This window comes from Poecilia reticulata, chromosome 3 (genome assembly GCF_904066995.2).
Source record: "Poecilia reticulata chromosome 3, P_reticulata-male-v2, whole genome shotgun sequence".
Lineage (NCBI taxonomy): Eukaryota > Metazoa > Chordata > Actinopteri > Cyprinodontiformes > Poeciliidae > Poecilia > Poecilia reticulata.
This window is the reverse complement of record NC_088832.1, coordinates 28,040,045-28,057,597: the sequence shown is the minus strand read 5'-3', so window position 1 is coordinate 28,057,597 and position 17,553 is coordinate 28,040,045.

The window sequence follows — 17,553 nt, the reverse complement described above, 5'->3', positions numbered from 1 at the left end:
GCAGAATCATTTCAACTTTAGGTGCAAGAAGATCAAATAAGGTATATTTTAATGAGATACTTTTAACTTGTACTGGGAAGCCTTTTGTCTCAGCATGCAAAAAACTACATTTTATCATCTGGGAAAAAAACTGGATTAGGACAGAGCACCAGCCACAGGAATGTGATCTTTGTTTTTTCTTAGTCTGGGTAATGTGTTGAGAACAAAAGGTTGACAACAACCGAGGAGACAAAATGAAAGAGCAGTGCTGCATAAAATTTTAAAAACATATAATCTACGTGTGAACAATTCTCACTTAGCTGGAAGAAAATTATGCAAATTCACAAAGTTCCCAATCTAGGCCAAAGTTTGACTGGAGTGCTTACAGCACAGCACCTACGCCTGCAGATGTCAAAGGCTTTCAGACAGTCGTATCCGAAAAAAAAAACTAAGACTAGCTTTAGGTGTATCCTTCCTTTTCAGATGACATTTATCTTGGAGATTCAGAAGGGTTTTAAAATCACAGCATCTGGTATATCATGTTTTAGGACACGCATCCTGCCTTCCTGACCAGGAAGCTGAGAGCATTCTCTGATAAATCCCAGACGGTGCCGGACATCCGGCAGAGAATCAAAAAGTAATATCACTAATAATACAGCAGAAGGTAGGAATAGCGGTGGGCCCCAGACTGAAAGCTCCAGACTGTGTTGTTTATTAATTCAGAACAGTGTTTCATTTTCACAATCCTTGTTATCAAAAATTCCAACATCATCTTGAGTGCAATCTCATGTCTGAGCGATAATGGGACGGAAAGTACAGGAGAGGTAGATAGGAGCTCTGTAGCATAAAGTATTCACCGGAGAGTATGAGACAGGTGGAGAGGGAATGAGAGGAAACAGTGTTTTTGCATTTCCCAGCCTCCATCCACCGGTGACAACACCCAAAACAGGCGCGCTCCACGTTTTAACAGTTTGTCGAGGGAGCTTTTGTTTGTTCCGTTGTTTTTTTTGTTGTTTTTTTTTTTTTTTACACCCCTCCCTTCACATTAGTCTATTCCTCTGGAGGCTGCTTCGCTGCTCAAAAAACAACAATACTCTCCCAGTTGACTCTGTTTGATGACCTACATTACATTCTCTTTGCATGAAAGTACAGCGGCCTGAGATGTTGTGTGCATATAAACTACAGTGTAAGGGAATCAGACAAAAGGGAGCGGCGGCCATGCTGGGATGGAAATGAAAGTGTGTACCAATGTAGAGGACTCACTGCATCAAGACGGCTGTGTGTAGTCTAAACACCACCACTGAGGGTTAGTGCCACTGATTTAGTGTTTTGTGTGTTTACATGTTTTCTGCATGCAAACCGGACACATGTTCTCCCGACTTCGCCTGTCGCACACAAAACCATGCTGCAAAGCTCCTCTGGGGCCAAATGGCAGCCACTTCCTTCCTCGGGATTTGATGAGCTGTATGTCAAAGCGGTGCATCTTCTACCTTCGAGGCTGTGTGTTGAAATCTCCAACCGAGGCGCATCTGTAGATGTGATTCACAGAAAATGAGACCAAATGAGTTTCATCTGGCTGGACGGACAGTGAGCATATTGGATATCCTTTGATCGTAAAGTAAGAACATATTGTGGTGTGTTATACTTAGTTCTATTGTATGCATGGTTGTTGTGCTTAGCAATCCAGTCTGAACCTCTGACCAAAGCCACATATGTTCAGCATGGATAAAAAGTCGACTCCAAGATGTTCCTCCAACAACGGCTCCTTTGAAAGCTGATTTTTATATATAGGCACTGGAAGTTTCCCAATCTCTTCAGGGTGCGTCTTCACTGCAAAAAACACAGGAGTGCACCCATGGCACTGTTGCAACTTGTGTAATGCGTCATGCAGACTTGGAAGAAAAAGCTCACTTCTGAAAAAGCTGTCACACAAATTAAGCTCCTTCAGTTTCCCCCCTTTTCCAAAAACTAAAAGTTTCTGTGTTATCCCTGAGAGCGGCACTAAAGCTGAAAGCCAGTTAAGCCCCATTAGGAGCCTGCGCGCTGTGACGATCTCATTGGAAGTGCTGGATGAAAATTGCCCGGATTAATGTGTTAATCCGCCTCTTTAAAATGCTAATGTCCATTTTATGCCCATTAAATCTCAGTGTGTGTTGTCTTTGATGCGTGCAATTTCTATCAATTAAACACAGAAGAGTGAAACAGGCAGGAGAGAGATTAGTTCCTTGCTTCAAGCATGAATTTCTCCTTTTGGTTACATATTTATCTCGAATGGGCAGGAAAGGGGGTGAAGTGGTTTGGGATGGGTTTGTGAAGGATGGAAAGAGGAATGTGATGATATTAAGAGTCCTCTGCATCTTTCACAGAGCTTGAAACAAACATCTAAACAGCAGAAAGAGGGAGTGTGTAAACACAGTATTAAATCTCAGAAAATAAACTTATTTTGACCTCCTTGAATTTGCAGTTGCGAGGGAGGGTGACAGGTATACTGGCTGGAAAATTTATATGATCATCCAAAACCCATTAATCCATAACTATGAAGTAGAAGGGGAAGGCGCCGATTTATTTTTTTGCATCCACCTGAATAATGTGTAGTTGCGCCACTGTTTGGTCTCACGACTCACATTTACCCACCACCACTAACTTGACTGGTTCAGCTAACCTACGATCAATGGTTCTTCCCCTCAGTTGGTACAAACCATTCATCCGTCCCTCACAGAGTCCAACACATGCATATAAGGACAGTTTGTGGCTTGGAATTGCTCGGAGGTTAGTGTGTGGGTCCATTGTTGTCTGTCTTTGTGTCCCTTTGTTGGACCAGCATTAGAAGCATGAATGTTTTGCCTAAAATCTTGGAGTGGGTTCCCATTTCCTAATGCATTGCATCAACTCAGTTTTAAAAACCCACAATAAAGATTTGGGACTGGTAGTGATCGAAAGCTGCATTGAAGCCCAGAGCTAATGGATGTTCAAAAATGGTTCACACATTTCGCCTGAACATGGAAGATTAATGACGATCAGCCTTTTCTGGGTTTAACCTCCTCATTGGCTTCTTGGCCAGCCTTCGGTGTTCACTGCCTTTCTCCTCATGTCAGATCAGCTCTTGAACCATCCTCCCACAATCATCCACAGCAACGATACTGACCTCAAACACCCATCTGCCTGTCCACTCCCCATCGTCTCCGGTGTTCAGGCAAGGTCTCACAGGCCATCCACTCCACACACCCTGGAACAAAGAACCTTTATCTAACCCAGCCACCTTTCTTCACCTGGATCCTCTCCACATCTCAACGCCCGAACTCCACTGCTAAAAGAGTGATGCCCATTTCCCTAAATAACAACTAATGACCAGAGTACCTTCTGTTACATTGTTTGCTACAGGTGGAATAACATGCTTTGGTCAGATGAGACCTTTGGGTCCCAAACATACAGCCAAAGGGACAATGAAATGGTTTACCACAAAATATGGTTAAATGGCCCAGTCAAAATCCAGACCTAAATTCAATTGAGAATCTTTGGCAAAACGTGACAATTGCTTCAAGCAGACAATATCCAGTCTGTCTCAGCTTGAGCGTATCTGCAAAGAAGAATGGGTAAGGATTTTTTTCTATAGATGTGCAAAGCTGGTAGAGACGTATCACAAATGACTTGTAAATGCAACTCAGTTGGTTCTTGGCAATATTGACTCAGGTGAACTGAACACAAATAGGTTTTACACCTTTCAATTAAGACAAAAAAATCAAGAACAAGGTGCCGTTTCTTCCCTCTCCATAATTACTGACTGCCTATGACTGTCTAAGTTTGAGGTTGTAACATGTGTAATATGTGGAAAAACGTTCAAGTTGTCAAGACACTATACTTTAGATTTGGGAAGGTGTCGAACTTTAAGTGTGATTCAGTATAAAACACACAGACTAGAGAGTCACTGAGATGATTCACAGCTATCTTCCCCATAGCAATGGGAAATCTGAGATTGGTAGGTGAGGAACTCCAGTAATCCTCAGGTATTGATTATGAACCACAGTTATAATTTACTGAGTTGAACTGTGAGTCAGTAGGAGCCAGGAAATGCAGCTTGGACAGAACTGAACTTCGCGGTGAACACCGTGGAATTTTTCATCCCACAAATGTCGGGATGACTCGTGGATGCCCTCGCTGTTGTGCAAAGTCTTTTAAGACCAGGAGTGTCACAGCTTGTCCAATCACAGAGGCCTCTGCGGCTGACCATAAAATGCTTCCAGATTCGTCACACACACACAGATACACACGCAGACGTGCACAGGCTCATTGTTCAGAGTTAAAGTGCTTCCAGTAAACTAGCATTTATCATATGAGTGCTGTTTTTGAGGTAGAACACAAGGAATGATTTATGGATGCATATCAACTTCTCTCACACTCACCCTCCATCATGAGCAAAATATGTCACCATAAAAGTAAAATACACCCTGTGCTACATGGTGAAAATTTACTAACACATATTTTATTTACTCAGCCATTGTGTTACAAGTAGCTGTTTGCCAATGGAAGGCTATGAGAGGTCCAACCTTCCAATAATGTATAAATATAGATTTTTTTTTTTTAAGATGTGGAAGTCCATGCAGTCCAGTGGGAAGACTCAATAGAAAGCTGGAGATTTCATAGCTTCTCTTAACAAAAAACACTGCCCTCCTCTCAACAAAAGCAGCCCTTCCTCCCCTTGTAAAGCATATGTGGAGTGTTCAGAGGGATGGGGTAATTTATTAAAATCGACCTAATTTTCCGTGATGTATTAAATCTCTGCCTCAGTAAGCGCAAGCCCCATTTCATTGAGTGAATTAGGTGCTCGCTGCTTGGTGTGCTCAGAGACCTGGAAAATGAGGCCTGGACTGGTATCAGAGAATGTTCACAACCTGCTAATGGTTGAGGGATGAAACAGATTACCGCAACATTTACTGCACTTCAACAGCATATTTGAACAGCCAAATATAGGCACAGTTAGCACTGGCATTGTACCGAACTGTTTAAATATGTACAAGATTGCAAAAGGTGGATGTTTTTGCAGAATGAAAGTTTTTTTTTTATTCCGTTAAAAGAATATTTTGTACAGCACATAAAAAGGCAGCTTTGGTTACATTAAAACAAACTTCTTTTAACAAATAACCTCAAATAATCAAAACATGGCAAGATATAGAGAAATATTTTAGGTACATTTGGAGCCCCATAGAGCAATGATTGTTAATATAATGGCAAAGTGTCACACTAGTGAATGATACAGTAATCAGAGAGATTAAATGAGTTTAAAAAAAATCTAATATTCAGGGGTATTTTATGATTTTTTCTTTTGAAATGTGTGACCCCAAACAAGCGATTCATCATAAAAATGAATCATAAAAAGCTTTAAAGGACACTTGAATGAAGTCAACTATTCAGGTGATCAAGGATTTGATTGATGAATGCAAGAGAAGCAAATGTTTTGTCACATTTCTTTTGATATGCTATAAAAAAAAACGTGTACATAGATAAAATCAGCTGGTTGCATTAAAACTTTTTCTCCCTTTTTAGATGAATGAACTGTGTTATGAATAACATTGTGTCTTGTCTCTCATAACAAAAGCAGACATATACAATGGTTGTGACAGATAAATAGAACGATTACATTTTGAGTGTGTTTATGGTGCCAATAGCTATTCTTGAAAATTAGTAGTAAATATCATTACATTTTTCATGCTGTACAAACTTTTCTAATGCTTTTCTCAAAATAATTAATTTAGGGAGCAAATATGCAACAGAGGAATTATGACACCATCAGCAAGCCAGCCTTTCTTTAATGTCCATAGTTGGGAGTTAATCAAACCTATTGGCCAACGTTGCTTCGTGGCATCATGTCTACATTTCTATTTTTAGAATTATTGAAACCCAAATCTATCCAAATATCCAAATTTACTCATAAATTGTAATGGAGATGTGCACAACCAATCTAAAGACTCTCTCCTTGTCATGTAACTCACTTTTAAATTGGCTGCAGTGAGAACAGCCAATTTATTCCAGTCTAATTATAAACACTTCAACAAACTTGTAGAATCACTTTTTGCTCCAGAAACATGCATTTTTTTGTATGAAAGTTTTTAGAGGAATTTTGACTCATGTGCTTTTCATAACTGCTTTAGTTCACTGAGTTTTATAGACAGTCATTTATCCTCAGATGGGGCGTCAGAGCTCTTTGGAAAAGAATAGCCATCTTGCAATTGGAAATTGTGGGTTTGTTTCTTGCCGCCTGCCCAGCCACATATTAATGTGCCTTTGGGCAAGGCAATTATGTCCAATTTACCCACTAGTTGATGCATGCGTGTATTTGTGAGGGTGACTGAATTGGGTAAATGTGATGGTAAGGTAGAAAAGGGTTATATAGGTTCACTTCATCTACAACTCACAGATCTTTTAAAGCTCTAGCTCTTAAATAACTGGTTCATAATCAACTAAGAGTATTTTGTTCAATCAAATCCTGATCAAGTCAAAGTCTATACAGTGTGCAGGTCCAACTAAACATGGTGAAGTAAATTATGACTCGACATCTTTATTGGGTTTCTTATGGTGCATTTTGATGCAACTTTACTGGCTTGATCCAAGTTGCCATATCCATTTTAGAGTCTTTCTTTTTTTAATTATACTGTAACAAAAGCTTAACCTTTTAATCAAAGTCTGTAGAGTCTAAGATGAACTTCTTGGCTTTTTATTCAATTTCTTTAAGCATTGCACGGTCTGACCAGTCTGCCAACCTTCTGCCGTAAATGTTTTCCAACAATGTTTCTTATAGTAAAATGATTGAAATTGTTTACAGATGGTTTTATAACCGACCTAAACAATTTAAAGCAACAACTGTTTTATCTTAATTGCCGATGTCTTTCCATCTTGGCAATGTTACCTAACCCTATCCTTAACTCTAACTCTAAAGCATTACGGGTTGATATTATTGACACGACCTGGTACAGAATAACTTTCATGTTCAGTTAATGACAATGGCAGTGACCTACTCTTTGGCCCTAATCAACATTACTAACCCGTATGTATTCCTGTGGTTTTCATAGTCTCTCCAACAGGTCATAGCACCAAGCTAAAACTAAAAAAAAAAGAAAAACTGCACAATAGTTCAAGCTAAATGAAATGATTCTATAAACTGTTCACAGCCCAGCTGAAAGTGGATAGCTAAAAGTATAGTTCGCTTTACATCCAGCCAAACCTCAGAGATCATTTTTTCGTGGAAACAGACAAAGCCTGCTCATTGTCATGTTGTTCTGCTTGTTTTGGGGTTGAGGCAAAATTAGTTGCAACTGAGTTTGAGGTCCAGCGACGGCGTGCTCCCACGATGTTTGGCCCACAGTTCATCATTATACAATTTGTCTGTACTATTTCAACAAACAGGAAGTCCCTTAAAGCTAGCAGATGATCTGGCACGGGCATGTCTCCTCTGACAGTGTTCTCATAGGAGCAGTGATGAGGCTGGACAGATTCAAGATGGTGTGGTTATATTTATGGCCAAGACTTCCCTCCAATTTATTTATTTATTTTTATTTGTAGGAAGGAGCCAGTACACTTGGACTGCCTGCCAGGCACTATTCTGCGTGAGAGCTCTAACCCACAAACAACATTGTCATTCTTGTACTCTTTTTTGCCTCTGGTTTCTCTCCTGAAACCCAAGCAGCGCTCCAATAACTGAGGCAGCATTTTGGTTTGCACTCCCAGATTTCCATTACTTCCCCTTCCTGTCGTCCAGTGGTTCCAGCTGGTGTTATTGGATTGCATATTGCAGCCCATCCCCAAGGGAAGGCATTGTTATGGAAGTTGGTTCTAGTGCACTAGAATCTATTCTAACTTCATTCAGCCGCTTCACTGTCTTAACACCACAGCTGTCAGCAATGTCACTACATGATGAGCTGTGACACCACCGAATCTAGCAGCGCTTTGTCACCCTGATACACTTAAACAGAGCTCCGACTCGGCAAAGACATGCTGTCAAGTCAGGAAAGACCATTATCTGCAATAGACACAAAAGTACAGGAGATCCCTGCAGACATAGAGATGATTAAGGGCTAAGTGTCATTCTTCCTGTCTTGGTGTATTTTTTTAAAGAGCTCTGTCTCTCTCTGTCCTTTTTACTGCACAACGCAGACTTATAACCCTATAACTCTCATGTGTGCTAGGAGAGGACACAGACCCTGACAACCATGATGGAGAATTATCCGAAGCTACCAGGCCTGGTCATCCCCAAAACAACCAAAGAAGGACAAAATATGAGAGTAAAAATCAATGTGAGGATTTGAATATAAGTGGAAAGCTTTCGGTGATGAGCACAAGGGCCGTTAAGAGTGAGTTGGATTTGCAGTGAAGGGAAAGCATTCAAAGAATGCACGGACACGAATTGGGGACTTGGTTCTGGAGACCAAAATAATGAAGCTAAGCCTCGTTGACACGGGCCTGGCAATGGGTGTCTGATTTCAAAATGATGATATTGCTTGCACGCTAGTGAAGCTGCCAAATTTAGAAATGTGTTGCCACTGCTGGGGTCACACTTGTCTTTATCCATATATACTTTGACTTCTGTCGGTTCTTTAACATAAATTTGTGAAATCCACAGAAGAATCACTGACTGAATGTTGTCGTAGACATCAGGGACTGTAAACATAGGCGCTCTTATCTGTATTCCAGCAGCTATTCTGTCTTTGTTTAATAATTTCAGAAGGTAAAACTTCACTTTTGTGGAGATAGATACATTGGAGAACAGATTTGACTCATTTCTGGCACTAAAAAGAGTACAAAGTCCAAATATGAGATGTATATTCCAGCTTCCTATGCTGCAGTAAAGAAGGGCAACACTTGCAAACTTTGTTTGAGTTGTCTTTCTTTTGTAATCGTGCCCTCCCTTATAACAGTGCTATTGCCAAAAAGATTTCTGTTGCAGCTTAAAGGAAATGTGACCCAGCAGTCCCCACTGCTGATGATACTAATATACTTTACAAGTGACCATAACTTGCCTACTTTTACTAGGAACAATTTTAGAGGCGGATTATTTTATTTATGTAGTTGGCAGCTTTAAAAAGCACCCTTTTATGGTCCAATTTGAATGAAGGATTGTGCTTGCAAAAAAAAAAAAAAACATTACCTAGTTTTTGTTTTTGTTCCCTTTCTTCTTCAGATGTTTCAGATTTTCCTGGTATGCCCTAACAGATTTGGTCCAAATTTGTGCTTGTAGCTATTGCATTGCACAAATAATAATAAAAAGAACCTCTCAGTACCATTCCTGGCTACCCAACCGATGCAGCTTCTCAAAGGCCACATAGAAGCCTAACTTGTGCCTTTACATTCACAAACAGACAATTAAACTCCAGCTTTATCAGTCAGCAATTGCCAGGATCAGATATGAGATACACCTGTATCAATAAAAGATCTCATATACAGCCTTTCTCAAACAGCGATGCCTCTTTCAACCTACACTGATGGTATCAAATGTTCTCTGAATAATGAAAAACAATTATGAAGCTAAACAAAGCCGTGGTGGTAATGAGCTGTTTTATTTTTATGCAGAGAATGAAAATAGATTCTGCGGTTGTTATATGGATTTCCTTTTCAATATCATGTGGGTCATGCTCAGGACGTCCTCCTAATACCAGTCCGCCTACAGCATAATTACACTGGAGGCTTCAATCTAGATGAATAAGACAGCGAGTCAGCGTGAGAGTCGGGACAGGAGGAGACAATCTGCTCGAAATGGGGAGGAAACAGAAGTCGGCTGCTTAGATTGTGTCTTAATTAATTATTCAAAGACCAGATTTTCTATCCAATGACCCCGGTAAAAAAGCACAAATTATTTAGCAAGCTGCCACATCAGAGCTTGGTGTGAGGACATGAAGCACGGGCTCTCACTGAGGTCACCTATCACAGGAGGCATGCGAACCTCTGTTCAGGATGCGGGCTGCATGACACACGGCCTCATGGGTATTGATGGCTGTATCAGCGTACAGGGCTAGAGTTTCTCTTTCTGTCAGCCATCCAGCCTGTCTGCATCTGCCAGGTTTGATAAGAAGGGTGAAATGTACGCCCTTGTAATCAACAGTGACTGATTTGGACAACACAAGATCAGATAGCTGGCCTGTTTGAGAGAAGCTGACAGAGATCCCAGAAGTACAACAGATAGCACAAGTTGGGAAATTGCTGTATTTTTTTAAAGCTCCTTTAAAGGAAATAAAGCATACACTTTTAAGACGTAGAAAACACTGAAACCTAAATTGCATTCATTTTAAAAATGGTGAAGTAATATTAAAATAGATTTTTCTGAAGCAAAAATAAGCCTCCTGAATTACAACCATTGAAACATGAAGGAAATTCCATAGAAAGGCGGTAGCAAAACAAAAATATATTTCAAAGAGGAATAAGTCAAAAGAACTGTATGATGGATTGCTGGATGAAGTAAACGACTTTGCCTTCAAGATCCATGCAGTAAAGTTGGCTTAACCCCATCACAATTAACACAAGAAGAAATTAATAATTTACATAACCCTCCAAAATTAGTCTATCAAAATACATTTTGCCTCAAAGTTATGAAACAATAAGAATACTGATTTTAGAGGAAGAAACAAACCAAAGGTGAGGGAAGAAGGCACTTCACAGTTTATGAAGACGAGGAGTTGACAGTCAGACCAATGAGCAAGTACGTAACTATATTTATGCAACACTTTTAATATATGAACTCTGAAAGAGCTTTACAGTATAAAAGAAAACATAAAACAAAAGTTAGGGCACCGAATTGACACAATACAAGCAAGAGGTTGATTACATTTTAAATTAACAGATAAAGATCAGTGGCGCCAGAGTTGCTCTAAAGAGAGCTGGAATGCTTAAAGTGACATTTTAGCATCAAAGATCATGTTGTGAGAAAAGTAATTTTATAGAGAGTTACAGTATCTGAATGGTGTATCAAACTGTGTCCAGTTTAACTCATCATGAATAAAACACAAGGCAGAAAATTAGATTTCCACATTCACTGCTTAGCTAGCTAATCTAACATTGGCTAATTTGGTTGGCACCTTTTTGGAGAAATGGGAGCGCTGTCGCCCTCCACAAAGTAGGACTGCCATTGAGAGCCAGAGCAGAAATCCCAACATCTAATGTGAAGGCTGCCAGAATAGTACTGCCTTGAGTTGCAGTTTTGTAACTGGTCCTTCTCCACTACGCAGAAATGCAGGTAGAGTGCGCTCAACACATAGTGTTTTAGATCCTTATTTAGGTTTTTGATTTTCTATGTCTCCAAGCTACTGGATTCAGACAACAATCCTGATGACTTCCTGTTCCCTACTGAATAAATTACATAAATCTTTACATCATGAAATTAATTTAAGGTGGAGACTTTGTAAAAAATACTTTTTTCTTGAGTGAATATTATGTGATGCACCGATATGCAAGTTCAGCGTTCCAAGTGTAACGTCATGTTTTTTCAGCAACAGCGTTCACAGCTGCCTTGCTCTTGCTATTTCTTCCTCTCTTTCTTTCTTTCTTTCTTCTTCCTCTTCTTTTTTTTTTTTTTTTACATATTTCTCCAATTTGGGCATAAAAACAAATATGACTGTCATGAGCTACAGGCCTGAACACAGCTGAAAAGGAAAAGTTGTAAAAGTGATGAAATATGCTCTTCAAGTGTCTGAAACTGGGACCCACTCGATCACACGTGCTACATATGCTACACTGAAATACAGTGAAACAACTCAATCTGTTTGTGTTGCCAATAAAGCTTGAACTTTGACATGCACTGAGAACAGAACGCCAGCATGATTGTCACCCTGTTATTTTTTGTTGCTCTTAAAAAGGCTAAATATGTCCCAAAGCTATTCCAAAAGTGTTATAATTTCAGAGTGTTCCAGAGAAAAAGACAGAGGGGGAGAGGCTGGGTGACGAGAGGGGACAGGCTGTTTGCACACACACACACACACACACGCATGTGCAGGTGTTATGTGTGTTTGTTGTTTCTGTGATGTGATAGAGAGTTAGCCTTGATCTTGTTAGTGGTGATTGGGGTCTCCGCGAGACCTCACACACTGGGTTGTGGGTGTAATTGGCTATGGCAGACCGGCCTGTAACCATGTGGAGCGATGGAAGAGGAGAGGGGAGGAAAAAGTGCGCCGGGCCTTTTGTTTGTGGTGGCCTCCATGCGTCTGCCTGCCTGTGTGGCAGTGCCGCACTCCCGGGTGTGTGCGTTGGGGCTTGGCTTCGGGGAGATGATTGTTATAGCACTAGTGTTGGCTTTAAAAATGCCTTTTTAATGGGAATGCATTTCACAGGCAAGAGCATTGAGGTCTGAGAAGCCAACATCGCAGCAGCCAGGGGTGCACAAGTTCAGCTTGTGCTCTTGAACCGAGTCTGTTCATCAGTGGAAACAGTCTGCCATCTGCTGCCAGGTAGAAGTATAACATACTAGCTTTTTTGGAAGTGATTTTCAGATATTTCTCCTATTCTACAAAGCAATATTCCTCATCCATCTTTAGAAAAAAATATATATTTAGGCAAATAAATAACAAAAACTGAATTATATAAAATTTCACAAACATTTCATGTTATATTTTAACTTTAGAGTATTTTCTTCATTTCCTAGCATTCTGTCACTTACTGTCTTAAATGTCTGTTAATTCTTCTTGTAAACAAATGTTACGCATCTGTCATCTGTCATGTAACTGTGGTTGCAAAGTACCTTAATTAAAGATCCTTTCAATACGCCACCTTTTCCACTTACCTCAAGCACTTTGAATGCTTTTCCTTAATGAACAAATGAATTATGCAGTAACCCCGACTCAGCCAACAAAAGGCATTTGCTTCCTAATGTGTTTGCCTAAATAGCAGTGAGTAGCGGGGCCTTCCTTTTAAGTGGATAAGGTACCTCTGCTCAGCTTGTGGGAAGTGTCTCGTTTAATTTAATTCAATAATCCCGAGAAATGAAATAAATCCCTTTTGGGACATCCATTCCTTGAGTAGCGAGATAATAAAAAATGAGGTTCACAGAGAAAAAATTAGGACATTATGGTTGATTGAGCTTTTACAAAAAGCAGAAATATTAATACAGAGATATTCTTTATGTTTATAATTTTGCAGTAATGAAAGAGGGCATCCATGTGGAAAACAATCAGAGCCGAGAACGGATGACGGCGATTGTGAGGCTTAGTGAAAGAACGCATTAGCCTTTTCACACACTCCCGATGCAAATTGTTTCACTTAAACTTTTTAAATACCATTCTGTGTCCTGACTTCATTTTAATAGGTTTGCCGATAAGAGAGCATAAGCATGAACTCGAAAGGCGGATCGTGGCTCCCAGCAACACATTTATTCACCACTTGATTCAAGAGTGGAAAATGGAAAATTGAAAAGAATGAAAGAACATGATCTTCCCCTGAAATAATCAGGTTTTTGCGCTGAATTGATATTTCATATCCACATGAAACATTAATTTGAATTCAATATGAATGCTGGTGTAATTGAATGCGTTGCTCTGCCTAAATTAAAACTAGCCTGTGTGGAGCCTGGCATAGATTTTATAGAAAACATTTCACTTATTCAATTCTGTTTAGGCTGGAATTCATTTGATAAATATGCGTTGCACTATACAAACCGGCCACATTAAAAAGGTGAAACCGAGAGTGTTTGCAAGGGAGTCACAGCTAAATGAAGTCTTTTACCATAAACCACATTAGACAGTTTTTAGAATGCATCCACTTTGTTTGAAGCTACATGTAAATACAACGTATGCATAAGAAACAGCAGCACTGATGGATTTTAGTTCATTGACTTCCATTGCATTTTTAATGATGGTAGGTTTGTAGTTCTTCTGTACCTGCTCATTACCACACTGATTTTATTTAACCCTCCCCCCTCTCAGACTTATCACTTGTTTCCGGCAACTGCGGCCTCTTGTAAGTCAAATTGATTGAGTCATTCTTGAACATCTGTTGTTCAGCCAAGCCTCAAAGGTAATCCTACTAATGGCCCTCTAAGCTATCCACATAAACACACACATAAATAAAAATGTTTCCAAAGAGATTTGGTCATCGACTCACTGCTAATCAATTCTGCAGCCGCATCTGTTGATGAAGGGTTTGGAGAAGTACAGAGCTAAGATATATGCAACAATCAATGGCTGGCATGGGGCAGACTGGGCCAGTGAGTGGCAGTCACAGCTCTGCTGGGAATCAACGTTTACACGCAGACGGACTGAGCCTGTCGGATGCCTTGCCAAAAGCCCGACGGTTATACACACACACACACACACACAACTGCACAAACAGAGTGGAAACACTGACCGCCAGAATGTTGTCCATCAATGACACGAGGAGTAAAAATTACAGCTCTCGTGAAGCGGAGTCTGTAAAGGGAACAAGTGACATTCCCTTTATTTGAGCCACTAAGTTCTGGCACACACTGAAATGTCAGATGTTGGATAAATGCCACAAAAGAAAGTAAGAACTTTCCAAGAAAAAAATAAATAGATCTTATAACTTAACAAAATTACAGTATTTTTTTTTTAGTCACTGTGTGAAAATGGAGCATCACCCAGTGGCCATTTCTGACATTGAGTATGAAGAAAAAAGCTACAGACACACCCATCAACAGTCGTTGTTTTTTCCAAGTGTGTATGTTTTTGCTCTTTTGTTGCGCTGGCAACTTGGCAATTTGTGTCTGCAGCTAATAATTTATTGTGCCAAATTTGGTAGCAACAACTGCTATCAAGTAAAAACTCATAATGCAGCATAGCTGTGGTGGAATTTAGGCCCACTTTTCTTTCTTTTGGGGGCATGAACAGCCATTTGTGGGTATTTTATATTTTGATTTTGAGTTCTATTATAAGCTCTATGTTTTACTGGATTTCCCACAACATGTATCAAGATACACACCAAAATATTTAACTTTTAATTAGTAGTTCCACAGGATATTTTCCCCAAAATTCTGAAGAATCACCAAGATATTTTTAATTAAATGTGACAAAGCAAAGAAAGACAGGTCAGCAGTGGCTTTGAACCATAAACATCCCTTTTCATGTCTTCTCCATTTGTGAATGACCCTCACTGTGTTTTTGTGATGACCCAAAGTCTCCAGGAATCCCTAAGTAACCCTTTCCAGATGAATTGATGTTACTAACTTTGTTTCACATCTATTCAGTTTCTTTATATTTGTGCACGATGTATCACTATCTGAGCTCTTATAGCCCACTTTATCTTTTCAAACAGATCATATTAAGACATTGTTTTATTCTGCACTACACACAATATTCAAGACTATATGTGGCTTCTGACTAAGTCAGAAGACGTGGTAAGTCAAAAGTGGTTTATGATTTCCCTCCCAAAAAAAAAAAAAATTGTTTTCAAAGGTTTTCATTTGATTCATAATAAGTAAAGTGAAAGGGCTAGCAAAGTCTACCTAATGATCCTCCATTCTTTTTTTAAGTGTATTTACCATTGTTTTCTTCAGAACGTTTGTTAAAATGCCATTGAAATCAATCCTGTCCATTTTGGTAGAGACACCCTCCTGAATTGTTTTATACTTTTCAGCAAAGACAAACACACCTGCCACGTTCACAATATGTTCTCCGTGAGGGGAAAGTTAGAAATTACTCCAACACCTGGGCTTATACACAGAGAAATATCTGCATATGACAGACCAAGCTGGGCTTTTTTGGATCACTCCTTCTGCCAAGCAATACCCATAAATTTAATTTCCAATCTGCTCTCCTTTTATTAGTTTGGGTGTTATTAAATGAGATTGCTTCATCTTAATATAATATATTTCCGGGGCCTGCGAATGTGGCTTGGAGCTGATATTCAAATTCAATAACATGGCCTGTACTTAGTGCATGGCACTAATAAATGCCAATGTATGATGCATATGAAGACGGGGCTCAGCGTGGAAGTGGTGGAGGGTAATAATAAGGCTGCGAGTGTCCTTCAGAGGTGAGACATGCCGCTCTGCGTGCCTGTGTTCCACAACTCATATACCTGGAGAAGGCAGGTGACCTACACACAGCTGAAGGGAGAAGAGACGGATGTTCATATTTCCTGGTATTTTATTAACTAGACAAGACAAATCCCTGGCCACTGTATACACTAGCTGTGGTATAACACGCAGGAGAGAACTGTGTAAGTCACAATTGTGCTGCTAACCTTTAACCTTAGCTCAACGGACACAGAGCAGACTGAAGAATCATCCCCACCATTTGGTGCTGTGAGGAGAATAATACATAAACAGGTAAAGTACAATAGCTTGGTTGCAATGTGTGACCTCTTGACCTCTGTGGGGTTAGAACTTCCCATCTTCCCTTTTTCCCCCCCTATTTTATCGCTGGAACCCAAGAACTACTCTCACAAAGGTTGCAGCTTAGAAAGCTTAGCAGCAGCAGCGAGTGACCTTTTCTTTTATTGCGAATCTTTCAGTTTCATCATTATTATAAAGTGAGATCTATGCATATGATCAGTACAATGGATTTCTTTTTCATTAGTTGTGTAAAATCCCAGTCAGTGAATGGTGGGGTAGTCGTCGCCGCCAGCCAGTCTTGGTCTCCCCCCGCCGCTCCCTCTCCTCCCACTTTCTGCTCCTCCTCCACCTCCTTCTCTTCCTCCACTGGTGGGATCTGACAGTTGGAATTAATATGCGAAGAGCTTTCCTTCTCCGTATGTTGGCTGAGGCTTTCCAGGTAACTTTATCAGGGGTAACATTATCGAGAGCTTTGCCGAGAGCTTCTTCATCATGCTCATATCCGAGCCTGCCCAACACTTGTCACTGTCAATCACAAGGTGATAATACATCAGCGACTCTCTCATTTGGTTTAATAAAATCTCCAGGCTTATTTGAACTGCAGTCATTACAGCAAATAATTGCCTCACATTAGTTTCTAGCCAGGTCTTAGCCTCAGGGATAAAAAGGCTATTGCTATATAAAGGCTTCACTTGATGTTTTTTTTTTTTTTAACCTTTACTCCCCAGTCGTTCATATTTCTAAAATGAAAATTACATTTGAATCTAGATTTTGCTTCCTTTATCCAAACTAATGTTGTTATTACATATTATTTGGAAGTGGAGTCATCTGTTTTCACTTATTTTTATCTATGTGCTGTCAAGATAGATTTCAGCAAGGATTGCCAATTGTAATATTTAACTGTCATTTAAACCAAATTGTAAATCTGAATCAGCAGGCTGAAAATTCTCTGAAGAAATGGCCTGACAGAAGGGAACATATTTCATCTTAAATTTGAATTCTGGCACCAGCTGCAGGTGAAGCAGCCGGAAATTTGTGCTAAACCCAGAGTCTATAAATCTCTCATAAAGGACCAATCAAATCATAAAATGTACCATTACATTTCAGCAAATACACAATTTTAAAAAAAGACTCAATGACAATGCCTACTTTTAAATTAGTGTTTTATATTACCAATTTCCTGAAATATGCCTTATCAGTCATAAATAAGGAGATGTTATTAAATGTTTAAGTTTAATTAAAAAAATTTAAAAAAAACAGGGGCTATGTCTGTTTTGGCAGAATTGACACTATGTAAATTAATAAACTATTAGATT